Source organism: Xyrauchen texanus, chromosome 5, assembly GCF_025860055.1.
Source record: "Xyrauchen texanus isolate HMW12.3.18 chromosome 5, RBS_HiC_50CHRs, whole genome shotgun sequence".
NCBI classification, from domain to species: domain Eukaryota; kingdom Metazoa; phylum Chordata; class Actinopteri; order Cypriniformes; family Catostomidae; genus Xyrauchen; species Xyrauchen texanus.
In genome coordinates, this window is record NC_068280.1 from 8,967,764 (window position 1) to 8,995,020 (window position 27,257).

The 27,257-nt window shown below is 38.9% G+C and overlaps 1 protein-coding gene across 5 annotated transcripts in view; it reads left to right on the top strand.

The window, feature by feature from the left end:
* The window catches only part of LOC127644265 (activating transcription factor 7-interacting protein 1-like), a 66,783-nt gene that overhangs the window by 19,851 nt on the left and 19,675 nt on the right, over positions 1–27,257 (top strand). Inside the window, exon 1 of one of the 5 annotated variants that reach the window (XM_052127365.1) lies at positions 7,814–7,877. The exons of 2 other annotated variants lie outside the window; for them this stretch is intronic. The gene's annotated coding sequence lies outside the window, so the exon portion shown is untranslated. Of the gene's footprint in view, positions 1–7,813; positions 7,883–19,668; positions 19,690–27,257 lie in introns of those variants that run through there. 2 more of the 5 variants (XM_052127366.1, XM_052127368.1) reach the window with 2 other exon arrangements.

The following is a 27,257-nucleotide window of genomic DNA, read 5'->3' on the forward strand; positions in this document are numbered from 1 at the left end:
CACAATTGCCACAGGTGCACCGATCGATTATTTATTGTCCATTTGAACATTATCAATGTCAAATTATTTTAAAATATGGTCTTGACCATTACTTTTATCAGATGAACTACGGCCTTGTCGTGGTATCAACTACACTGCGGTTTAGATGCCATTTTAAACAATACATCATCTGACAATAGCCATGTTTTTACTATCAGGCCAAATGAGGGCATGCTAGTGCATGCCAGGGCCAGGTGCATTCCCACTGTCACTTCCGATGATTTATCATGCTACATCGGGGCCATTACCATTGGGCTAAACAACGCCAACTGGGGATTGAGGCAGGGTCAGTGTCAAAGGTGGTGTTTTGCCAAGTCAGGTCAGAGGTTTCAGCACCAAGATCACCAAACATGCTGGTTGTGTATCCAGCGCACAACGGTACAGGTTCGGGAAAAATAAAAAAAACTGCAGACACCATACAAATCTGTTAAAACATTTACATTTACATTTATGCATTTGGCAGACGCTTTTATCCAAAGCGACTTACAGTGCACTTATTACAGGGACAATCCCCCTGGAGCAACTTGGATTAAGTGTCTTGCTCAAGGACACAATGGTGGTGGCTGTGGGGATCGAACCAGCGACCTTCTGATTACTAGTTATGTGCTTTAGTCCACTACGCCACCACCACCACTCTAAAACACACAATATACAGGGGCCTGAGAAGCTCAGCGAGTATTGACGCTGACTACAACCCCTGGAGTCGTGAGTTCGAATCCAGGGTGTGCTGAGTGACTGCAGCCAGGTCTCCTAAGCAACCTAATTGGCCTGGTTGCTAGGGAGGTTAGAGTCACATGGGGGTAACCTCCTTGTGGTCGCTATAATTTGGTGCGCTCTTGGTGGGGCACATGGCGAGTTGTTCATGGATGCCGCGGAAAACAGCGTGAAGCCTCCACACACGCTAGGTCTCCACGGTAACACGCTCAACAAGCCACGTGATAAAAGGCAAGTCACTACGCCACCAAGAGGACTTAGAGCGCATTGGGAATTTGGCATTCAAAATTAGGGAGAAAAAGGGGAGAAAATCAACATTAAAAAACCCACACACAACTGACAAAGCGGTGCCCAAAGATCATGGATGGTGTGCTGGGACATCGTCCCAATGTTATTGGAGAAACCACTCAGGACATCAAGGTACATTCGGTGAGTTGTCAACACTAACTTATCTTGCTAGCTAGCTAATGTTTACATATGATATAAACTCGATTTTTTAGATAATGTGATACCTCAGCTTGAGCTTCCTTCATGTTTGTGAAATGGGCAGGGTGTGTGATGTTGGCACCAGGGCGGCGTTAAGGCCAGATTTTAGGGCAAACATAAATGGCTGTATTTCAGCGCTTGCCATCTTGAGCATCAAAACACATAACATGTTATGGCGTGGGAATTAATACTTTTTTTCCAGTGCAGTAACGTTAGCCAATCATAATGAAGTCTTAATGGAGAAGCTGCTTCAAATCTGACAGAGGGTCAGAATGAGGATGGAAAATGTAAATTTTTTACAAATATTTGACTGTTCTTTTTTTTTGTGCAAAAAACTTTATAAGCTAACCTCAAGGAATTTAATAAAAAAAATTTAAAATGCATTTATGACCCCTTTAAGGGATCCTGAGGACTTTGATTAGCTGTCTCATGTGTGTTTATTAAATATGGAACAAAACATTTAATGAAGGTAGTTCTCTAGTAGGATTAAGCTAACACGTGTTTGCTTTTTCTTTTAACATTATCAATATTTTCATTATCTGACACTGACAGAAAATGAACTGTAGGCCTAGTATAAAAAAAGTGCATGGAGGTTGTCTCCATTGCACATGCTTACCTTGCATTCTTGCATTGCTGTGGCACCAGCAAACCTTTTTTACTAAAGGGGGCTATAGAGTTAACTTCTATTGTTTGTGCCACTAAAAAGATGTGTTATTGTTCAGGTAGAACACATGACAGTAGTCAACCTCAAATGGAAAACTGTCCATAAAAGAGAACAGTTTATATCAATGTTCACTATAGCGCCCCTTGTGGCAACGTGGGGAAAGCAACGAACACTTGCTTGGTGAATTATAGTCTGACATGTTCATGTACATGATTATTTTTCCACTTTTTTGTTATTTTTTTTAGTATGCTTCATTTACGTAATTGTTTACGTAAAAATCCGAGGGAGTGGGTGCACGTTCCAACATTTCTCAGCGGGTGGGTTTTAACAGTCCAAGAAACTCATCTTTCTGCTTAGTTAATGGCCCTGCCAACTCTCCAACTATATCCAACATGTTCTATTATCTGTGGCAGTCCATGGGATGGGCTTGGCCATGACCAATGAGTTGCTTCTCATCCTGAAGAACTGACAAGCCATTGAGGGCATTTACATGCACGTTCTTACAACGATTGTGCTTAACAAGCCGACAAAGTGTTTGTGGTCATGTAAACAGCTCAAACAGTGTTCTTTCATCGGGGTTAGGTCATAAAACGGTGTAAGCAAAAAACGATTGACACATATAGCTTAGATTGACACAGCCTATATTTTTATACACTGCCCTGATTTCCTGTTGCACGTATACACCTTTACGGGCATTCTTACCAGTTTATCCAGTGTGTCATGTCAGTTTATATTTTGACTTCAAAAGCAGGTTAACCCAATGATTTCAAGTCTCCGGTAAACACGGTTTTCTTGCATTGTCATTGTAAAGGGATTAATGAAAAGGAGTAGGTGAGAACCGGCTTAATGATATAAATAATAGTTTAATCTAAAACTTAAACAAAAAGACAAACACACAAAGGTGTCAGACAGCTGTCCGTAAATCTCTCTCTCTCGCACTGCCTTCCCCGGTCGGCCTTTATCCCTCTCGGAGGCTTGATTAGCCTGATTAGGGGCTGGGTGTGCAGCATCACGACCCGACCACGCTCTCCGCCCTGCCACATTTCTCCCTCGTTTTCTCAGGCCAGGGAGCCCCAGGCATGACTTACACCCGGGGGGCGTGCCTTCCGCCCCGTCTGGTGGCAAGTCATCGCAGCCTTCCTGAATCTGGGAGGGGACAGAGGGAGTGAAACAACAATAATTAAAAACATTGGGGATACTCCATGTAACAGTGCAGTACACCCTAAAAACCAAAGTAAAATTTAGAAGAGAGGGAAAGGCCAATGCGGCAGAGAAAGAGGAGAGAGAGAGAGAAGAAAAAAAAACGGTTCTCTGATACACCATAGCTTGGTCCTAGGCCACTCCTCCATGCTCTAGCGGACGACAGCCACACCTCCCCGGGTGGATCGGAGGCAGTCCTCCTGCCACTGGTGGACGGAACGCCCAACACGTTTTTGGTGGATGGTAGGGGTCTCCTCTGCCCCTGGCAGCGGTAACTGCTCCAGGCGGTTGGTTAGGAGCCCCTCCTCCCCTAACGGTCGGCAGCTGTTCCTCCACTTCCAAGCGGCCAGCTGCTACGCTTCCAGGCGGCCGGCTCCTCCATCCTCTGGCGGATTGCCACGTCTGCTCCTTTTGGGTGGATGGTAGCAGCGAGAACTCCACTATAGCGCATCTCTCCTCCTTCCTGGATTTCGGCACCAGTGTAAAGGGATTGATGGAAAGGAGGAGGCGAGAACCGGCTTAACGTTATAAATAATTGTTTAATATAAAACTTAAACAAAAAGACAAACACAAAAAGTTGTCGGACAGCTGTCCGTAAATCTCTCAGTCTCTCGCACTGCTGTCCCCGATTGGCCTTTATCACTCTCGGAGACTTGATTAGCCTGATTAGGGGCCGGGTGTGCAGCATCACAACCCGGTCCCGCCACCCGCCCTGCCACAGTCATATTTTTTTAATTAGCTGATTTTTGATAGTTATCGGCGTACTGGTGTGCATGTAAATGCACTCAGTGTACTGCTGAGTTCTGCTTAAAAAAAATTCTCTGGAAAATCAAAGCACATATCACATACAGCAAGATCTCAATTGTAATCCATGGTGACTTTGTATCCATGTGTTTTTGTAGAGTTTGTCTAAACTTACCAATAAAGTAAGAATGCAATCTGTGTTCTGCCTTCGCTTTTCTCAGAATCCGTGCATGAACGTATAATTTACGGCAAGCCTTGGAGGGACAAACACACATCACATGCTTTCAAAAGTCACTCTATGAGTTGCATCTTAATTCAGTATTTTACAATAGTTTACGTTTGCGCAGTACTCCTGTTCTTATTTTGGCAAGCTTCACGTTGATTCGCTGCCAAAATGGGGTGTTGCAATACGTGACAGGGAAAAGGAGAGAAATGCAAGTGGCTGTCATTTAATCTATCACCCCTGTTCCATTTCTTAATGGGAGATATTTCAGAAACAGTAGTCTGAGGTGTGACATCCCAATTTTGAGTGCGATACTGTGACACCAGCTTTAAACTCAACTCATACACTCAAGTGCATTACCAAGATAAAAACGAAGCCAGACAACTAGAGCCGGAACAGAACCACAGGAGCAGCACTGACCTGACGTGTCATTTGAAATTCTTGTTATCCAGATGACATCGAAGCAATAAGGACACCTCTGTGTCATATAACAGATTAGGTTGAGGGATTAGGTTGCCCTATGTTGAAGTTGTGCAACCATGAAAATTATAAAAAAAATAAAAAGGCCCACAGATGGCATTACTGCTGGATGGAAACTTGACCTAAGGTAGACAATATTTAAAAAAATATATAATTCACCGCTTAATTCATATTAATGGTGCAACTCCAGTAGCCTCACTTACCAGCAGCTGAGCTGGTGGCCATTTTGTGTTATTGCAGTGAAGAGTTTCAAGTATGAAATGGCAGAGTGGGGGAGGGGCTCTAAAAGAGACCATTAGTAAATCTGGCTCTCAGCTGAAGCTGCAGTGTGCACAGTTTACTTCTGTTGTGCCGTTTTTTGGTTCCAGTGAATCTAGAAAGGATTTTCAGCACCAGTGCCTGAAATGTTTTCCATTTCATGCACCTTAATGGCAATTTTGTGGGTTTTGAAAGTAACAATATTTAATTACTCTGATAAGCAAGACAATTATTTTTTGGATAAAATTGATCTAGTACTTTAATCCGTAGGTTATTTTTGGAATGCTTTACAAGAAACTTCCGAGTTCCGGCCAAAACATGGGAGAGATCTATGACATGAAGCAAAACTAGTCTCAACTGGTTTCAGCCAGTTTCTGTCTGTGAGTTCCTGGCTGTAGTCCTTTTTCAATACAGTAGTAATGGACAATGAAAGCTGTGAAAGGAGGTTTTTAATTTGGATTGAAATTGTACTTATTTCACCAACAACCCCATCTGTTTTTAATACAGTTCTTTCCTTTTTTTTTCTTTAACTTTTGTTTGTTTTCATGGCATGGATTAGCTCCTTCTAATATTTGTCCTCCCCTAGGAATTCAGAGAATGGTATATTCCATTGCAGAGAATTTATGTTTCTACTTTGTCCTCTTCGATGTGTCAGGATTGGGGAGGAGCTTGGCAAACATTTGTTTCTCATGTCAGCAGTCATGTTTGTTTTACAATTTAAGCCATCGTTGTGTTATGCAGATTTAAAAATTAATTTAATTTAATATGTGCATTTGTTAAACACAACTTACAACTAGGAATGCTACCGACACAAGCAGTTAATTATAAGGAGCCAACAGTATTAGTAAAACCACAATATCGAATTTCCGAAATAGACCACAATATTATGAAGATAGAGCAGAAGTGTATTTGCTAGAGAGCAATGTTTAATGTGCTGCTATTCTCCATAAAGTGGCTTATTCCTGGCACCAGGCAACTCCCTTTTTTTCTTGAAGTACTTTTTTGCAACAGCTATAATCCTCAAAATCTTGTCCACCCTATTTTTCCGCAGATTGTATATAACTTTTTACTGTTGGTCATTATAGTTATATTTAAAAAAAGGAGGCTTAAAACTCTATATGAAAAAACAACATAACATTTTTAATTTGTAGTGTACATGCGTAACTGTCTGAACTGCCCAAAACATTACATGGTAAGTAGCCAAATATCAAATATACAAGTAAATTGATTAGCTGACACGGACACTCCCTCCTATATGTCATGTACAATTTTATTTGAACTATACGAAGACTAACCTTAATATTCACGTGGGCTTTGATCCTGAGAGAGACATCCGAAAAACATGTCGTTGGATGTATGGAGAATAAAATATTTGCTTGAATAGGCTAAATTTGCTTTTTGGAAAAGCCTAATAAAGATTTGATATTAGTCCCTCTTGACATTTTTGCATAGTCTGAACTTCCGCTAGTTACGTCTGTGTTCATAGTATAATTAGAATTCATTTTAAATTAATAATCATGCAATTTTGTCATTCTCTATTCAAAGGAAGCTGTGCATCACCACACCCCTCTTTTTTGTAATAGCACGATCCCTACCTCTCTTTTTTTTTTTTTTTTTTGCATTTTGACTGCATGTTATATAAGGGTGTGGGGGAAGGGTGATTGTTCTCACTTCCATGAGTTTTACCCCCACTAAATTGTAAGGACTTATTTCCCTTTTGCATTTCATATCAGATTTGTTCCCTCCTCACTGTATAATTAAATGGAATAGCTTTGGAGTGATCTAGACTCTAGAGTTCGGTTTGGTTTGTTTCATTGTGGAAAGGTCTTAGAGTTCTGGTCACTGAGGATCAGATGTGATTTGTGTATATTTCAGAATAGTTAGGAACCAGTAAAGTTACAACATTTTCAGTTGTAGGAGTCATCACATGATTTAAAGGCACCCCTGCAAACATGGTAGGGTCCAAGAAATGCTCCCCTCCCCCTACCATTTACTGTTTTGTGCTTACAAAACAAATTTAACCCTCCACAAATTTGCAGCAAATTTGTCGCTTGTTATTTTCACATGCAAATGAGCTTTTGATTTGCCGCAGATGTTTTCAGAAGTTTGCAGCTCTTCGCCCGTAGTGATGAACCTCCGGCAAACCTTTGGCAATAATGGACAATTTGCCGCAAAGCTCATTTGCATGAGAAATTTATCAATGGCGAATTTGTGTCAAGTTTGCGGCAAATTTGCCGTGACATTTTCGTAAGGGAGGCTAGACGTGCTTGCATTCCTTACGACTTATCGTGGGCCAAGCTTGAGAACTGCTTTATTAAAGGTTCTACACACTTTTTGTATTATTAGACCAAGAAATCTGTGTGTGTGTGTGTGTGTGTGTGTGTGTGTGTGTGTGTGTGTGTGTGTATTTTGCATTTATCGAAGGTAGCGGGCACTGACTGGAGATTTGTTTACTTTGCATAAATGTCAGACCTGTGACTAATGGACCTCAGTACACTGACCAGTTGTTAACTTCTGTTGGGAACTGGGGCAGTTGTAACGTGAAAGTTGGATTGTTCCCCTTGCAGTTCTTATAATGTTATGGCCCAAGTTGCCAGTCATTTTCCCATTGTCTGCTCTGCTGTTACTTGAATGCAAGAGGGTGGAGTTACATTGCAGTATAACTGTGCAACTGTGTTCCAGAACAACATTTCTGCTAGTTTGATATTTTGAGAACAATTATGCTATTTTCGAACAGCTCTAAGTTTAAAGAGCATGTCAAAATTGCAAGTTAACAATTTTATTAAAACAACATATAAATTAATTACATTTTATAGAGAGCAATCATGTTTATCTCTTGCAGTTATGTGAATACATATTTTTCATTGTCAAATTATTTTCTTAGATGTTATTTTAAAAATAAATAATGATAGTGTCACCCCTACAAAATCTATGGTACAATCCTAGCTCCGCCTTCCACCCACACCCCTCCCCCATGTGGCTCAGTTTTACTGCTAGGCTGCTGATCGCAATTCACGCTTGCAAATTTCTCCTACAAGCAGAAGGTGGCCTGCATTTGAGGATTGCAGTGTAAGGTCACAGCTCTCTGTCTTCTGTAACTGTCTCCTTTTTAACCTTGTTTATGTCTTTTCATTAGAATCCTTCTCTAAAAGTGTGGTTTATATGCATTGTACTACTTTAACTTTATACTACATTTGACTAAATGTAATATTATCGATGTCGGCTATGTGCTTGCGATTTATTTTAGTAATTGTATGAAAGTGCTTGCGATTTAATGTATTTTTATTTTTTTTGTTTGCTATGTAACATGTAGTATTGACTAGTTCCTTACATGTGTGCTAAAAACAGCATGGTTCAACCAGTGGAATGTAATGTGGTTCGGGGATACCTCAGTACCTCATCCTCTTGGAGATTTCCCTTCCAGCACAGTTTAGGTCCAACCCTCTTACTCACCTGCTGATTATTTACTAGTGATTGCAAAGGACTTGGTTAGCTGGCTATTGTGTTTTTTAGAGGTAGAACTAAACTGCAGAAGGGAATTGGTAGGATTGAGCACTTTTGTTACACCAAAGACATGTTGGTGCACATCACCATGAACTAATCAGTTGTAAGCTGATTTCGATTGATTTGACTTTGATTTTGACCCGATTTTATTAGATTCTGATTAATTTTTGGTATTTTTAGTTACAATTTGCATTTTGCTTACGTATGAAAGAAAATCTCTCTGCTAATGCTGTAAATTATACGGGAAACCTTCTAGCTTAAATTTACATTACGAAAATATTCTCTTTAAAAATTATCAACAGGGCCAAAACTATTTATAGCAAATTATTTAATAGATAGAATAATCAACACTTAAAGCCCATGGTGCAGGTTTTTTTTTGTTTTTTTTTTTTTGCAATTTTCTAGTTGGTAATAAACATTTAAACAGTTATCCATTGTATTTGATGTTGTAGGGTACTACAAAAAAGAAATATAATACGGAAAAGTAGGTGATATGTTAGCTTTTAGCTACAGCTTAGCGATTATTCTTATTTCTCCCACAAAGCATTCCATGACGTCACATGAGGTACTCGCTGACTGTTGGACGACAGAAGAAAGCCCGCGGCCCGCCTTACAATTGAGGGAGAGTGAGACGAGGAGTAGCTAACTAGTGAAATAGTGACAGGGACAGATTTATAAGTAAGTAGATAGATAGAATAGCATAGCATAGATAGAATAGCATAGATAGTGAGAGATAGCATAGCATAACAGATAGCTTAGAGATAGATAAAGAGTAGATCATAAATAACGTTAGTCAAAATGGTTTATTACTGTGTTTGTGGCGGGTGCAAGAACTCCAGCAAAACTGGACATAGGGTCCATTCCTTCCCCAAGGACAAAGGGATCTTCCGAAGCTGGGTGCAGTTTGTGAAGATTAGGCGGGCAGATTTTTCAGCTAGCTCTGTCACCGCCTACTCGAGAATATGCAGCGCGCATTTCAAAGAGGAGGATTACCATTCAGGGGATGCTAAGATGGTCTCACTTGGATTAAAGAGTGAGAGGAGTGCTAAATTACTTCCTACCGCCGTGCGTCTGTGAACGCAAACCTCTCTGCTTGCCCGTCCCGAGGTCGAGAGACACCGTCTGCCGCATAGCGAGAAATTGCCACGGTAAGCATCATGCTAACGTTAATGTTTACAAGCTGCGTGTTAGCTAGCTCTGTGTGTATTTTGTATACCGTGTTCCCTTTGACACAGCCTCCACTAACTTACAAGCACGATCACTCTGACATTAGAAGAGCATATTTCGTGATTCACAAATAAAAATTAGAATAATAACAAAATTGCCCTGAAGTAAAAGTCCATATCATCATGAAAACTTTCTGGCTGTGCCATAGGTTATTGTTTCCACTGGGAAACTAACGTTAGTTGTAGCACACACGTCCCATTTTATTGATGGACTTATGAAATGACTGGGAATATTTACTTATCTTCTTGGAATTTCAAAGATGATAAGTAAATAATTCTCAGTACTTCCAAGTTGAAAATAAATGATTAAATGTTTCCATGTACTCCTGCAATGTGCTTGTACACCCAATGTGCTTGCGAATCACTGTTCTAAGTATTCATAGTATACCCACCTCTTATTTCACCACTACACCCATTTGCATTTTGCTGACCCTTTTTCATATTTGTTTTCGCAAGATGTTGACAGACGCCTCTCCATTCATTCTCCTCTGACCATGCATTTATTTGTCTTTGACGGCCATCTGCTCTCGGTATTTCCTCATTCGCCCTCTCACGTCTAAACGGTTCGAAATTGTATGGCTGTGGGCCATCATAAATGTTAACTGTGGGTCTTGCCACCTCTTCCTCATCCCAGTTAGACGCCATAGTAGTCAGTGCTAGTCTGCTAGAATTAGTTCAAGTAGCTGAGAACGGCTGAGGCTACATTCCACCGCGTCTACCTCATGTGACGTCATCGCCGAATCGCGTAAAAAATAACCGTTTGTAACCAAAAACTGGACTTTAACACCATTTTGGAGACATTTCTAACTTTATATACATATCTTGACTGCTTTATCTACCCATTAATCGACAGTGGTGTTTAACCTGCACCATGGGCTTTAAACTGGATCAAACTTTATTAGTAAAAGATTGATTTTAGGAATTAAAAAATTGATATTGAGATCATTAAAGAAATATGCGATTTACATTTATGCATTTGGCAGACGCTTTTATCCAAAGCGACTTACAGTGCACTTATTACGGAGATAATCCCGCCGGAGCAACCTGGAGTTAATTGCCTTGCTCAAGGACACAATGGTGGTGGCTGTGGGGATCGAACCAGCGACCTTCTTATTAACATGCGCTTTAGCCCTCTACACCACCACCACTCCATTTAAAGTCGGTATTTTTACCCAGCCCTTCTAGAGACTAGAAACATCTCTAGGTTGCTTTGTAGTGGTCAGAAGTTATTTAAATAACTATAATTATTATTATTTTTTTTTTAAATTCAGGCACTTCCAGTGAAGACAGCTTTGTTTATTATAATGGGAGCATATTTGTGATGCGTCACAACATGTCGCTCATGGCCTAATAACCTAACATGCTTTTTCTGTGAACAATAAAATAGTTGTCATTTTCTGACTCTACCGGAGAATATGACTTATGTTAACATTTGACTTATGAGACATTGCCAGCATTTCATTTCAGTTACTTGATGTTAATTGCGAAGACCGCTTGCATGGTATAAAGAGAGTACTCTTAAAAGCACTCCATTAATACTACAGTACCAAGATGAAGTGCAACCAGAGGACCAAAGTAGGATCAGATAGCTCAGAGGAACCACAGCAGCAGCATTTACCTGACAAGAAAATTGAAATCAACTTTGTGTTATCCAGAAGATCGAAAACAAAAGGCCGCTTCTGTCATATCATAACAGGTTATGTTGTGGGATGAAAAGCCTTGATTGATTGAAGAGGGTTTGCTTAAGTTGCACAACCTTCAGGGTTAAAAGTTGTTTATTTTAAAAGAAAAGAAAGCAACCCACAAGTAACCTTCAGGTACAAGTAACCCACAAGTAATACTGCTGGACAGAACATTGTCGTAAGGAACCAGAGGAAGTTGGGTGTGGATAAACATGTTACTTGCAAGTTGGAGACTAAATTAGACAACCCTGGATACTGAGCCAGTTAGATTTATCTATGTGATTTATCTAAATCACATTAAAGGTGCAACTGCAATTGTTTGGATTGTCAGCATTCCAGCTGGTGGCCATTTTGTGTTATTGCAGTGCAGAGCTGAAATTAGGCCTTTAAAATGGCAGAGTGGTGGAGGGGCTCTTAAAGAGACCTTGCTGTAAAGCTCCATGTAGCTGCAGTGCGCACCGTTTGCTATTGTAATGCCATGTTTGCTTCCAGTCATTGTAGATTTTATGGCCCAGTGCCTGAAATATGTTTAATATCATGTACCTGCTGAGCAATTTTTGTGGATTTTGAAAATGTTTTATTACTCAGACAATGAAGAAGGAAACAAAAGATCAAAGTTAACCTTGTTGCTTAACCTGCTAGTTAGTTTCTGATTACTTACAAGGAGGTGCCAAGTGTGTCAAACATGAAAGATCTATAACCCTTAGCTAAATCAGCCTCAACTGGTTCCAGCCAGTTTTTGCCAGTCATGACTGCAATTAGCTGGCTGTGCAAACAATAGGATTGCCATTGCCGGGCAGCCACGTTTCTACTTCACATTTTTCTTTGTATGTCAGGATTGGGTAGTATCTTGGCGTATTTTTCTTTCTCATTTAGGGAACAGAGTTCCTATGTTTCTAAGCCATCTTTTATAAATATGTTTTAAGTTCTGACTTTAAAAAATGCATGTCTTAAATGCCAGAATCTCTTGAAAAGAGGCTGATTCTTTTGCTTTCAAATGGACCCTTTTCACAGACTATGGTATGTTTCCATCTTATTTAGCAGTATAAATCAATGGAACCTTTAATTATTTAGTATAAACCATTATTATTTTTGTTATTAATAAAAAAAAAAAACCTAGTCATCTCTGCCACTGAGGGATTGACAGTAGATTTGGCGTCTTTCTGCTGACTTTCGTAATCCAATCTCTGATTTTTTTCCTCATTTGTAAAGTCACAGGAACCTTTTACTGGATATTTTCTGTTGCGGTTGCAAACGGGAGCGCAAAATGATATTTGCTATGCTTATTGCGCAATAGCAAAAATCATAGCGTTACATTTAGATTTATTCATTTTGCTGACAATAACTGTTCATTTTAACTGCCAAAAGAAACTTTTAAATAGGAATAATTTAAACACAAGCAATTAATCATAAAGAGCCAGCTATATTAGCAGTAATAGCCATAATACAGAATTTCAAAAATTGACCAGAATATTATTAAGCTAGAGCAATGTTGTAATTGCAAACCAGTGGAGAGCAAAAAGTAATAAACTATTGATATCCATAACCTTTTTCTTTTTTATTTTCTCCCCTTGTCTCCCCAATTTGGAATGCCCAATTCCTAATGCGCTCTAAGTCCTCGTGGTGGCGTAGTAACTTGCCTCAATCCGGGTGGCGGAGGACGAATCTCAGTTGCCTCCGCATCTGAGACCGCCAATCCGCGCATCTTATCACGTGGCTTGTTGAGTGTGTTACCGTGGAGGCCCACGTTATTCTTTGCGGCATCAACGCACAACTCGCCACGCGCCCCACCGAGGGCGAGAACCACACATTATAGTGACCACGAGGAGGTTACCCCATGTGACTCTACCCTCCCTAGCAACCGGGCCAAATTGTTTGCTTAGGAGACCTGGATGGAGACACTCCGCACACCCTGGTTTCGAACTCGTGACTCCAGGGGTGGTAGTCAGCGTCAAAACCCGCTGAGCTTCCCAGGCCATGATCTCCATAACCTTAATAACTTGGCTTAGTTCTGGCACAAGGCATCTCCCCTTTTCCTGAGAACCTTTAGCAACCAATCTAATCTTATAAAACTTGTCCACCTTATGCAGTTTACACACTGATACTATGCCACTTTTTTAGAGGCAATGTACATGTTTTACTTTATTCCCATTGGACCATACTTTGAAAAAGAAGGTGCAACTCTTCTTTATGAAAAATAGAGCTACAACGTTGCTTCTAAGTGTTATAATTAATCATGGGTTCTTTGTCATCTGTCTACCTTGCGCAATAAGCGCATACATTGCATGGTAGTTTCTCAGGATAAAATGAAACCTTGTTGAGGAATACAACATCAATAATGGATCTCCATTAAAGAGAACTTCTGCTACATGTTTTTCATTTTCACATACCCAGATCTTGATTTTTATGTTTGTGAGGTACAACATTGTAAGTGGTAATCACCTGGCTAATGCATAATTTTAGTGAGTGATTTAGTTGACATCTGTTCTAATAAGAGCCAAGTTCACTAGTACTGAGTGAAACAGAAGTGAGTCGGATGTTAATTCGGCAACCAGCAGCCAATTCATTGAGTGTGTCATTATAATGATTCGACCTAGAACCGATTTATGAGTCTTTTTGACCAAGGAGTTAAAAAGAACTGGCACATGGGAGCTTTTGTTTGACACTGTTCATTCTGCATTTTGTTGTTGTGTGGAACCAGAGAGGACAATGCAATAGAATGTGTTGTCTATTTTGGAACAGGAAACACTGCAGCTAATTGATTATGCAGGGAAAAACATGGACCTTGATCCAGAGAAAAAACACCAGCAAGCACTGTAATACTTTATGCCGTAAACTACACGGAGGATGTCATTTTTGCTATTAAATTAGCATTTGGGAAAAGCTTGAATAATATTAGTCCATCTTGCAATTTTGCAGATCCCTGTGTGGCAAAGATTGCTGTAGGACCTCACCTTACAGAACCTTTTGAATATAATAAAGCATTTTTTACCATTGAAAAGCTCTGTTTGTGGTTGATGTAGTTGATTAATGAATTCATACTACTGACATTTTTACTCTACTAAAAATTCACACATATTTCCCCCCCAAAATCAACATTTGTGAAAAAGTCTGTAGTTTCTGTCTGCTGATTACTGATCAACTGAGCCTACTGATTGGTAATGACTGAAATTACTATATGGACTTTAATTCCATGCTGCTCTACTCCGAACTCCCTCTTGGAGCTGACGTTAAGATGATTGCAATACTGCCGTGACAAGAAGATTCCTCTGCATTTAAAACTAGTGCTGCAGAGGAATATCTATTTTGCTTATGGTTGTCACAATCCAATGTGCAGAGTTATATCGAATCTTTGAACACAGCAACACACTATACATTTATAATTTAGGCAGCTTTTTTATGCTCCTCACCTCTGGTATTCAAAAGAAGTTGTGCATCTGTTTCACACCCCTCTTTTCATAGTAGTACGATCCTGCCAGTCTGATTCTACCATTTGAACTGCGCACATTATGCAGTAGTGGGGGAGTGTTCTCACTTCCATGAGTTTTAATTTAAGGACATATTTTCTTTTCTCATTTTATACTTACCGGTCATTTTTTGTGTGCAGCCTTTTTTACCCACGGCATAATTTAATGTTGTCGCTTTAAAGTGAAGTTTTGGATTCTGGCATGGTTTGTTAATTGTGGCAAGGTCTTACATATTGTTCTGGTCACTGAGTACAGTTTTTACTTCAGTTTCACTCTGCTTTTGAAACATACAATAGAGATGACTATGTGAATGTTACAACACTGTTTTCTGGTGTTGGAGTTAACATGTTTTAAAAATACCTTGGCAAACATGGTAGAGTCCAAGTCAAGTTTCCCTCCCACTTCCATTTAAGCTACTCGTGTGATTCTTGCTATCAGTGCTTGCATTCTCTCCCGTCTAATCATGGGCAAAGTTTGAAGCCGCTCTTAAAGATTTATCTCCTGAATTGGTAATGTTCGAACAACAAATCTTTGTGTGTTTATTTGAAAATGTCCTTTGGGGGGTGACCTTAACAAGCTCATTGCTTGGCAGACACGTCAGACCTCTGACCAGGTAGACCTTAGAAGAAAACTGTCCAGTAGTTCATGTCTTATCTTTATTTTTTTTATATTGAGTGTAGGTTTTTAACATTATGCTTTGGGTTATGTTACCCTAGAATTTGTTTTAAAAAATGAATTACCACAGCTGCGAGTGGGTTTCTATTACAGCTGCTGAGAGAGTGACAGTAATTTGGCATCTTTTCCCATCTGACTCTCTTAATACTCCAATGTCTTATTTTTATTTATTTTCTGGAAAGTCATTCAAATGTAATATTGGACTTTTTTTCTTTTGCTCTTGGAGCAAATGGGTAAGTGAAAATAATATTTGCCGTGGTCTCCCATTCACTCCCATTCACCACTGTTGAAGTTTACCCTTAAACATTTACTTCCGCTTTCCAAAACCCAGAGTGTGAAAAATATCTATTGTGACATGCAAGTGGGGCGGCAACTAACGATTATTTTGATAATCGATTCATCTAACGATTATTAGAACGATTATTTGACTATTGCAACGATTAATCATTAGCTTTTAACCTACTATTCATCTTGTCCCCTGACAAGCAACAACAAATCAGAACCAATATGACTGACACCATAAATACCGGAGTTCAGCCATATGTATGAACCAGAGTCAGACACTGATAAGGTGACAATCATCTTACTGTATTGTGCATAATAAAGGTGTGGTTATAAATTATAGACAGTAAGCACAAAAATAACGACATGTGAATACAATCGGAGACAATGGATACTAGGGATGCACCAATACCATTTTCTTTTCTGATTCCGATATCAGAAATCTCAGTCTGAGCGATACAGATACCGGTGTTGTTTTTTTACATGATCAGTTTAGAATATATTTACATTATTGCATGGAAATAATTAGGAGTACTCTTTAATATGTAAAGAAGCACAAACCTCTAACTACACATTATTTCTATATAAATGTTTAGCTTATTAAGAAACACTTCATTATAAACTGGTATACTGGATAATGTAGCAGTAAAATTAACATTAATTCCAGTCTTGTCTTCAGTAGAAAAGAAACCAGTGTTATTTTTGGCTTTTTCTTTTTTTAAATAAATTTCAACCTGCATCTGGATTCAGATCTATTTTTTCTTCAATTTAGTTGTAAGACATCAGTCCAATTTTCATTCACACAGTTAATTTTTGGAATCCATTCAACTTAAATATTGTTATAAATTGGAAAAAAATGCTAATGATGACAATAATAATAATACAAAATTTGTATTAATACTATTATTATTGTCTTTTTATTTTAAATACAACAGTAATATATTTAAATCGTGCACTTTTTAAACTCTCACGCTTTTATATTGACATTCTAAACTCTCCAGGAATTCACGTAAGTGTCTGTTTGTAGGCAAGTTCACTGTAGTTTAATTTGCTTCTTAATCAAATTCTGGTAAAATGCACCTCCGGTGCCGTTCTAAATGCATATTATAAGTGAACCGAACTATTGAGCATCTACATCTGAGAAGCTGTTCTTGAGTAGCACTCAAATATTGCGCACTGCTGTAGAGGCTAAAAATAGCCGCGAGCGCATGACCAGCCTGTGCATGAGTTTGTGTCAACAGAGCAGCACCATTCACAAATGCACCGGCGATGCACATACTATATATTTAGTTATTAAACAGTCTTTTGTGTTTCACAGAGCTATCGCAGGTCTTCAAGTGGCTTTTGATAAAATGCATGAGTCATATGAAATGCTTTAATGGTGTTTTTATGGTTCTTTTGTCATTTTTGGAGCTTGACAGTAATAAACATGACTAACACACAGTATCAGATTTGGATCGGGCTCGTCGGACCGACACCCGATTCGTCTAAATGCTTCAGTATCGGAGCCGATACTGTTCCAGGTTTAGCTGCTCCAGCACAGAAAAAAATGGCAGACTGTGCTTAGATCACTCAGGGGAGGATCTTTGATAATAGGGCGGAGTCTGTCACCAGTTGTGGGCGAGGCCTGCCCACAAATTTTCTATTGGATTGAGGTCAGGCCATTGTGATGGCCACTCCATTACCTTGACTTTGTTGTCCTTAAGTCATTTTGCCAAAACTTTGGAGATATGCTTTGAGTCATTGTCCGTTTGGAAGACCCATTTGCGACCGAGCTTTAACTTCTTGACTGATGTCTTGAGATGTTGCTTCAATATATCCTTCTTTATGATGCCATCTATTTTGTGAAGTGCACCAGTCCCTCTTGCAGCAAAACACCCCTAAAACATGAAGCTGCCATCCCCATGCTTCACGGTTGGGATGGTGGTGTTTGGCTTGCAAGCCTCACCCTTTTTCCTCCAAACATATCTATGGCCATTATGGCCAAACAGTTCCATTTTTGTTTCATCAGGCCACAGGAAATTTCTCCAAAAAGTAAGATCTTTGTCCCCATATGCACTTGCAAACTGTAGTCTGGCTTTTTTTTATGGTGGTTTTGGAACAGTGGCTTCTAACTCGCCTAGCAGCCTTTCTGGTTATGTTGATATAGGACATGTTTTACTGTGCATATAGATACTTGTCTATCTGTTTCCTCCAGCATCTTCACAAGGTACTTTGCTGTTGTTCTGGGATTGATTCGCACTTTTCGCACCAAACTACGTTCATCTCTAGGAGACAGAATGCATCTCCTTCCTGAGCATTATGATGGCTGCGTGTTCCCATGGAGTTTATACTTGCATACTATTGTTTGTACAGATGAACGTGGTTCACTTCAGGCATTTGGAAATAGCTCCCAATGATGAATCAATCTTGACTGATTTCTTTTGATTTTCCCTTTGATTTTTCCAATTCAGTACACCTCCTAACAGAAGCTAATTGTCTAAAGGCTTGACATACGTTTCTGGAATTTTCCAAGCTGATTAAAAGCACAGTTAACTTTGTGTATGTAAAATTCTGACCCACTGGAATTGTGATATAGTCAATTAAAAGTGAAACAATCTGTCTGTAAACAATTGTTGGAAAAATTACTTTGTCATGCACAAAGTAGATATCCCTTATGACTTGCAAAACTATGGTTGGCTTATATGAAATCTGTGGAGTGGTTAACATTTTTTTTTTAATGACTTCAACCCAAGTGTATGTAAACTTCTGACTTCAACTGTAGTTCCCAAAGTAAATGTACATTGTTATAAAGGAGTTTTAGATATTTATATGGGAAAACAAGCCAAAACAAATAAAAAAAAATATTTTGTGGCAGTGTATAATGGGGTGAAGACTACTCTCTTTCAACTTTTTGTTCACTTTGATCCATCTTTAACTCACAAAAAACAAACTCTTTATTATTAATAAAGCTGAGTATTGCCAATTTTCTTCACTATAAGAAATTCAAAGGGACATACTGTATATTAATAAGCCGTGAGCCATTGCGTTATAATCTAGCTGCATTAAGCGTGAGCGCTCGAGGGACTTTGCGACAGAGTGTGTCTCAGCCAGGTGCATTTTCAATCTCTCCCCTTTAGATCGGGACATTCGCACAACTCATAGAAGAGGCTCTGGCCACACAGAGAAATGCCAGTTTCAGAGTTTGTAGTTATTGACATGACCTGGTTCCGTATTATTTGAACTTTATTAAAGTTATAATGCATTAAATATAACTGCATTAAAGATGTAACGCTGGAGTGTTTCCTTATAAGAGACTCCACATATTCCACAATGAGAGGGCTTCTGTTTTTACTTATTTTGTATTTTTTGCATTATAATTCCCTCATACTTCGCAATCTACATCACCTGAAGCTTTTTGGTGAAAGTTTAGAGTGCATCTGGAATGTGTGCTGTGTAATTCTTCCTCCCCACAGTCAGGCGCAAACAATTTTGTCGACAATTTTTTTTATAACATTGACTAATCGTTTCAGTCCTACATGCAAGTTAGTATCCCCCTCTCAGTTCTTACAATGGTATGGCCCATACTCTCCAGTAATTTTCCATAGTCTGCTCTGCTGTTACTTGGTAGCAAGAGGGTGGAGCTACACTGCTGTGTGATTGTGCAACACAACTAATTTCAGCTAGTTTAATATGATGAGACCTAATCTATTTTTGAACAGATCTCCATTTCAATTCTGTTTCAGATCTTGGTCTCTTTAAAGTTAATCCTATAAGAAAAAATTTTATCTGAAGAAATTTAATGAATCAAAGTTAAAAGAGAATCATGTTTTATCCCTTGCAGTTATGTACAGTACCGCCTATTTTTCAATGTCAAACATATTAGCGTATTAGTTGGAATGAATAATAATCGTAGCACCCCTGCAAAATCCATGGTACAGGCTTCGCTCTGCCCCTCCCCCATCTTTACTGGTTTTTACTGCTAGTCTGTTTATCACACGGGGGCTAGACACGCTTGCATATTTCTCCTCCAAGCAGAAGGTGGCCTGCATTTCAGGATAGCGGTGTAAGGTCACAGCTCTGTTTTCTCTGTTGCTGTCTCATATTTAACCTTGTATATGACTTTTCATTAGAATCTTTCTGTGAAAGTGTGGTTGATTTTACAAGATATACCAAATGTAATTAACTGTGATATTTTCGCTGTGGGAAAGTGATTGCGATTTGTTTCTAGTATTAGCAGGATGTTGCTAGCTAAATGTATTAAATAAAATAAAAACACTGTGTAATGTGTTTCATTAAGAAATGTCTAGTATATGTGCTAAAACTGAATATTTTAAACCAAAATACCAAGGTACTCAGTCTTGCTCTGGAGATTTTCCTTTTAGTAGAGTTGAAGTTCAACCCTCTAACACACCTGATTGTAATGGACAAGCTAGGACCTTGGTTAGCTGTTTCAGGTGTGTTTGATTAAACTTGGAACAAAGCAAAGCAAAGGAAAATTGAGTACCTTTGTGTTTTTGCTCTAATGAGCGTTGACGTTTTTTAGTTTACAACAGGGACTAAATGTTCAAGGGATGAAATTGAAAACCGAAATGATAATTTTTTTTTTTAGCAGAACATTACCAAATATCAGAACAAAGTGACTTTCAATTGTTCCAAAGTAAAAACTGTATTTTTAAATGCTGGTAACTGGCTATAACCGGTTAATTTAGTTTTTTCATGAAACTGAAGGCCAAGGGTTTATCACAGTAATTTTTTGGAATTACACCACTTCATGTTGCCTGAAAAAATGTGCTTTGATCCTTAAGGAAACTGCTGCATCACAAATTTCTTTGCCTGATTGCCCGTTTTGGATGTTGCATGCTCTGAAGACTTGTAGAACTATGTAGAAATACTATACAGATATGAGGAAACATTATTAGAGGTAAAAATTACACTTCTCAGATGTTTCCAAGTCTTCACTGAATTATTGTTAGATATGGTGCATTAATGCATATTTGATGCTGCCGGGTTTTGACTCAGAAGCAGATCTGCACTACTATACTTAACCAGGGCCTGATTTCAATTCATATCTGAAAATGAGGGGGAATTCCCCTCTTACATGGTTCATATGTGGGGGATTTTACACATTTTGAGGTGAATAAAACTGGTAATGCTAAAACGTCAGAAATGTTACATCATACTCGCCAAAATCTCACGGGGGGGGGCTACTTTTCTCAATTTCTGTATAGGTCAGATGGAACCAGGGTCAACAATCAACTTTTTCATATTTGATTTCCAGAGGCATCTTTTACCTTTTACTAGTGCAAACTTTTTTTTTTTCTATTCTAACCTTATAAAATTACCATGTCTTCCTTTTATGTTAGAATTTAAACAATTAATTATATTTTATAAATGGCAGGTTTCAATAATTACAAAATTGCATGATCTGTACATTGCATAATGTGCATTTTTACTGAAACAAAACTTTTGAACCGTACAGTTTGGTTTTTTTTATTTTTTATTTTTTTTTACAGAGAACCATTTCACCCCTAAATTATACAAAATAATGGATTTTTACACATTTCTAAAATATATTATACAAAATGGTTAACTGGACCATACACAATTATTGTCAAAAGATATGACCGCATTCACATTATTGTACCTTGTCGAATGTCAAGACTGCCTGTAAAGCCAGAAGCAAGATCAGATAGCTCGGCGGAATCACAGGGACAGCACGCACCTGACGTGAAGATTGAAACCATCATTCCATTATCCAGAAGATGCCTCTGTCGTATCAACGATTGAAGACACTTTTTTCCAGGGTTTTATCAGAAAGTGGCATTCTGAAACGTCATGTAAACGGGAACGCCGATTTCATTACGGCGTTTAAGAGAAAGCGGTTTAACACACATATATTTCTCCCAGAATATGTGGCTTAATGTGGCCGTGTAAACACACAAGTGGCATTCTAACAGGTTTTTAAGGAGAACTAGCGTCATCGAATGGAGCCCGACAACAGGAAAAGCACATACACTATAAACTATTTTACGTTTACACACTACTGTAAAATATCGATTGTCCCTCACGTTCGCTTATATGTGCTAGTATGTATGTATGTAAGAGGGAAACTATTGCATTGCAATTCTTGCATAACGCAATGGAAAGTTAAGGAAACAAACACAGCAACAACTGGAATATTTAGAAATAAAAGCGAAACAATGGAGAATAAAATATTGAAGTCTTCCTCTGATACTTTGTTTGTGATTTACATAAGCTTCGCGGGGAAATTGCGTTGCTGTGGAGAAAGTTGCTTACTGACCGAGACGCATCTATGGGAGTAAAGAGAAGGCAGTTTCGAGCATGTAAACGGGAACTCTCTTTCTTGCAATATGCCGCTTTCTTGCAATACGCTGCTTTCTGGTATCCATGTTAACGTAATCATTGATGAAGCATGATTAAAAGCTGCCAAGGCACCCTTTTCACATTTTCGGGTTAGGAATGCAGAAGTAAACTATAATGGGGTACGCTTTAGTGGTGAATGGGGAAACTACTGCAAATATTATTTTGCGCTCCTATTTGCAACCGCAACAGAAAAATTCCAGTATTGGGTTGTTGCAATATTCCAAAAGAGGAAAAAAAATGGAGATTGGATTACGACAGTCAGTAGAAAAATGCCATATGGTCACTCCCTCTTTGGCAGTGCTGACTAGTTGTTGTTTTTTAAATAATAACAAAAAGAATAGTGTTTATACTAAATAAATAAAAAATATAAAAAGGTTTCCATTGATTTACGTTGCAATCATGCCATAGTCTGTGAAAAGGGTCCATTTTGAAAGCAAAAGAATCTGCCTGTGCAGCAGTCGAAACTTTAACTTACTGAACCAGAGAGATTCGGACAAAAGCATGCTACATATAAGCTGGAGACTAAATTAGAAAACCTTTGAAATTGACCCTCTTCAGTTTATTTTTTGTCTTTTCCTGTTTAATTCACATGAATGGTGCACCTGCAGTTGTTTGTCTTTTCAGCTGCAGATCTGGTGGCCATTTTGTGTTATTGCAGTGTACAGCACTGAGTATGAAATGGCAGAGTGGGGGAGGTCTTAAAGAGACCTCGCTGTAAATCTGGTTCTCTGTTGTAGCAGCTGTGTGCACAGTTTACTGCTGTTGTGCCATGTTTGGTTTCAGTAATTTTAGAAGAATTTTAAGCTCCAGTGCCTGAAAGCAAGTTTGACCATTTTGTAAAATTTTAATCTCAGACAATGAGCAAAGTTTATATACGCCATCAAAGATCAGTTAATTAAAAAATTGGTAGCGTGTTCCACTAGTTAGTTCCTGATTGCTTTACTACAAACCTCGAAGTGCTAAACTGACTCCTCAGAGAGCTCTATAGGGCATAGCCCATTTTTAAACCAGCCTCCGCTGGTTCCAACCAGTTTCTTCCAGTCATGGCTTTAATTAGTTGCACATACAATTGCATCTGAAGAGTAAAGCTTGTTTTTCCCTAAAAACATTTGTACATATTTCACTAACAACTTTCAGCTTTAGCTGTCTATGGGTTTACTTTAGGTCCCAATGAATGCAAAGCCATATTTATTGTTTTTTTTTTATTATCATAAAATGTACATTACACTTGCTTTTATTGGAAACCAAAAACCAAAATAAAACGTACAAGCAGGAATGGTATAGACACAGGCCATTAATCGTAAGGAGCCAAACATGTTAGCAGTGACTAAGAATTTCAAAAATAGTCCAGAGAAGTATAGCCAAAAGCTTGAGCAGTGTAAAATATATAGTATAAATTTGTCCACCTCATGTTACACCTTGATGGTATGCAACTTATTATTTTTTATTTATTTATTTATTTTTTACTGTTTCCTTAATCCCTGCAGTATTACGTGTTTGTTCCATTTTATTCTCAAGTTCCATGTGATGCAAATTTCTTTATCAGTCTGTGCGGTCCACATGTGGCCAAGATTTTCTCGACATTCAGACAGTCCTCATCTGTGCTTATCAATGACATTGTTCTAACCGGTAACCTTTTGGAAAGGAGGCTCTGGAACTTCATAAACCGGAACAAAAAATACAGTTTTTGCTCAGAATTTACCGAAATGAATGGGAAATGAATTGTTTAGAAATGTCTGTTTCTAAACAAACATCTAGAAAACTAAAATTGAAATGAGGGATTATTAACAATATAAATGACAGAAAGTATTACCTAAGTTTGCTTTGCTGTAGCTTGCATGTTTTCTTATATTTGTTCATTCAGCAATATTTAGTTCATGTAAACTTCTTCTGGCATGTTCTGCCTCTGCCTTTAACCACCCAGTTGTGTGAGGTGTTTATTAGTTAGTTTAATTAGATTTTGTTATGTACACCATAAGAAGCGTAGATCAGCAGTTTCACAGTGTTTGTAACTGCCAAAACATGGGTACTTATTCTTCTGCCTGTGCCCATGTATTTTTTCCATGTGTGTCAAAGATCGCAGGGGGATCTTTACTTGCAAAACTCAGTATTTAGCAGGGATACATTGCTTTTACTTGTGGTTGATAGAGCGGATTAACTGGCCCACATGGAATTCTGTAGAACTGGAACAGTAACGTCTTCATAAAATTGTACACTTTCCCCCAGCCTTAGTGTTTGCATTTTACAAAATATTTTGGCTTATTTGACTTTGATTTTGGGTAAAAATGAATGCAGAAATCTCAGCTCAGTTTAAACCATTATTTCAATCCATTTTGTATGTTTCTCCAAAAGCAAAGCAGAACATGTAAAAGTGCTGATAACTGATATACTGGGCCAACTGAAAAGTAACGATTGAAAGATGGACTATGATTCCGAGCTGCTACTCTGAACATATTTTTGGAGCTTGCATTTAGATGATTGAAATTACTGTCGAGACAAGCATAGTCTTATTAGTAGCTAGTGCTACGTTGGAATTGGCGATCCTAGTCCAGCTAGTTGGCATAGCCCTTTGTTTAGATTTATACAAATTTACAGCAACACACTTATTGGATTTTTACTATTTAGAAGGTTTTTTTTTCACACTTCTCCATGTATTTAAAAAGATGTTGTGCATCTTTACATCTTCTCTTTTGATCATTTTATACTTGAATATATGTGCGTTTTTTTTTTTCTGCACTGTATAATTTAATTGAACAACTGTGCAGTTATCTTGAAGAGTTTGGCTTGGTTTGTTTTATTGGGGCATGGTATTCCAATGTTCAGCTCAATAAAAAAATAGTTTTAATTCTGAATCTATAGAGTTTAGAAATTAACTAGTTTAGATTTTTGGAAAAAGGGGAAGGGCTTTAGCTTAATTTTCAAGGGAATGTTTTTTTCTGCTCTTTTGTCAGTTTTATTTATAGGCACTGTAGAAAGATTACAGGAAAGGGAGACGACAAGAGGGGGGTGGAAAGGAATCAGGAAATTCACTAGCTTTATTCAAAGTTCCGATGACCCATTGAGCACAACGGCAAAGTTAATATGGTCCACTAAATATTAGGCCAGACATATGTTGGAAGCCATATAAACCATTTACACTTAAGCCCTATTCATTCTGCCAGTGATGCACAGCGACAAATAGACACAATATCATACATTCTTTATGAAAACAGAACGACTTCTGGCAACACGAGCAACCTATGGAGACCAGATGTAGTTGTGGCAAGTGACTTGACAAAGTTGAGACAAGTTTAACTTTATGCAAATGACCAGTGACATTCTGGAGCGACGTCCAATGCGTGTAAAGTCAGTGGCGCTTACACCATTGTTAATCTTGTTCATGATGTGCTGCACTGAGTGCTGTTGTTTTTAGATGCAAGAGAACTGATTACTTTTCAAATTAAAATATCTTTGTTTTACCAGCAGTTGGCTACATCTCATCTGTGATTTTCAAATATATGGCCATTTGTGCAGACCACCAATAACGGTAGAGGGACAGCAGTAGGAACACCTACTAGCGACATACAGCACAAGGACTTATAACAATATCGCTGGAGGTGTGAAGATACATTTTGGGTGGTCCGATCACAAATACAGATAAATACAGATGTAAACTGGGTCCAATACGTTTTGTGATTGGATCACAAAAATCACATACAAAGGTTGTCAAAAATGCAGAAAAATGTGTCCAGATTGCTGATATCTTCTTGCCTGACTACTTTTGATGAGATATACCTTATGATGCATTCCAGACCACTCAGAACTCTGTGTTTCCCCTCCTCTTTCTTGAAAATAATGATTGGGAATGCCTTTTGAAGTTGGACAACCGATTTGTGAAGTTGGAGTAGATCAGTTAAACCCCGACCTCGGTGTGAAGTGTCATTCGATGTAATTTTCAAGATGGCGATTACCAGCGAACATAATGCGGAGCTGGGTTCCCTTACGACTTCAGTCCATTGAGATTGCGTTTACTAACGCATATTGGGAGTTTCTTCATACACAACCTATTTGAAACCTCTCTAAAATAACGGCAATTTTCTAATATTGGCTATGGTGTTTGAGCCCTGCCTGTTTTGGCACGAATCTGACCACTTGTTTTGGCACGAACTGACCGATATAAAACATTTCCTCAATTTCTTCCTTTCAAGACAGCAATTACCCCATCCTTGTCTCAACCCTCTACCTTCGCCGTTGATACACACCAGTCAGCGGATGGAATCTTCAAGGCGATCCGCTCCACTGCAGTGCTTCGCTGGTGAACGGACCTCAGCATCCTGGCAGCTGTATCCATGAGACCTCTTCAGTGCTGGCTGAAGCGTTGTGTGCCGCGACGTGCTTAGCACCAATGACGCATGTGTATCACTATATCCAGCCACTGTTTAGCACAATAGACAGCTCCTCCTGCATTTTACCAGCGATGTGTCGTGCTGGGGCAAGTGTCCCGCAGTGCCTAAAGCCATCGACTGTATTTCTAGCCTTAAAGGCTTTTCAGTCAGAAATATCAAACTGTCATGTCCTGGTTCGCTCAGACAACATGACAGTTGTGGTATATAAATAGCCAAGGCGGAACCACCACTGTCGAGAATGACGCGTCACCCCCCTCCTATGGAACGAACATCATCTCTCCCTGAGAGTGACATATGTCCCAGGCTGCCTGAATTATGGTGCGGGTCTACTATCACGCTAAGGGATGATACCGGACGAAAGGAGACTTCATCCTCAAACTATTCAGAGGATTTGGGAAATATTTGGCAAAGCAGAAATCAAGCTATTTGCCTCAGCTGAGAATGCCCACTGTCTCCTCTGTTATTAGAAGTCCCAAGCCCCCGCCAGGAAGGGATGCAATGGCACACAAATGGCTGGTGAAAAACAAAAATGCGTTTCCTCCGGTATCCCTGATCAACTCTACCATATGCAAAGTCTGAGATGACAAGGAAACATTCTATTAGTAGTACCGTAATGGCTAACCAGCCATGGTTTCCGGAAATGATGGAGATGCTGTACAGCTCACCATGGGAAATACTATTATGGAGGGATCTCCTCTCTCAGGCGAAAGGCACAATCTGGCATCCCCAGCCCCAGCTGTGGAACTTGCATGTGTGGCCCTTGAACGGAGAGCACTACATGCACCAGAACTGGTGTGTTCAGTTATGAACGCCATTTTACTAGCCAGAGCACCATCCACTAGACGCCTCTACGCACTATAAT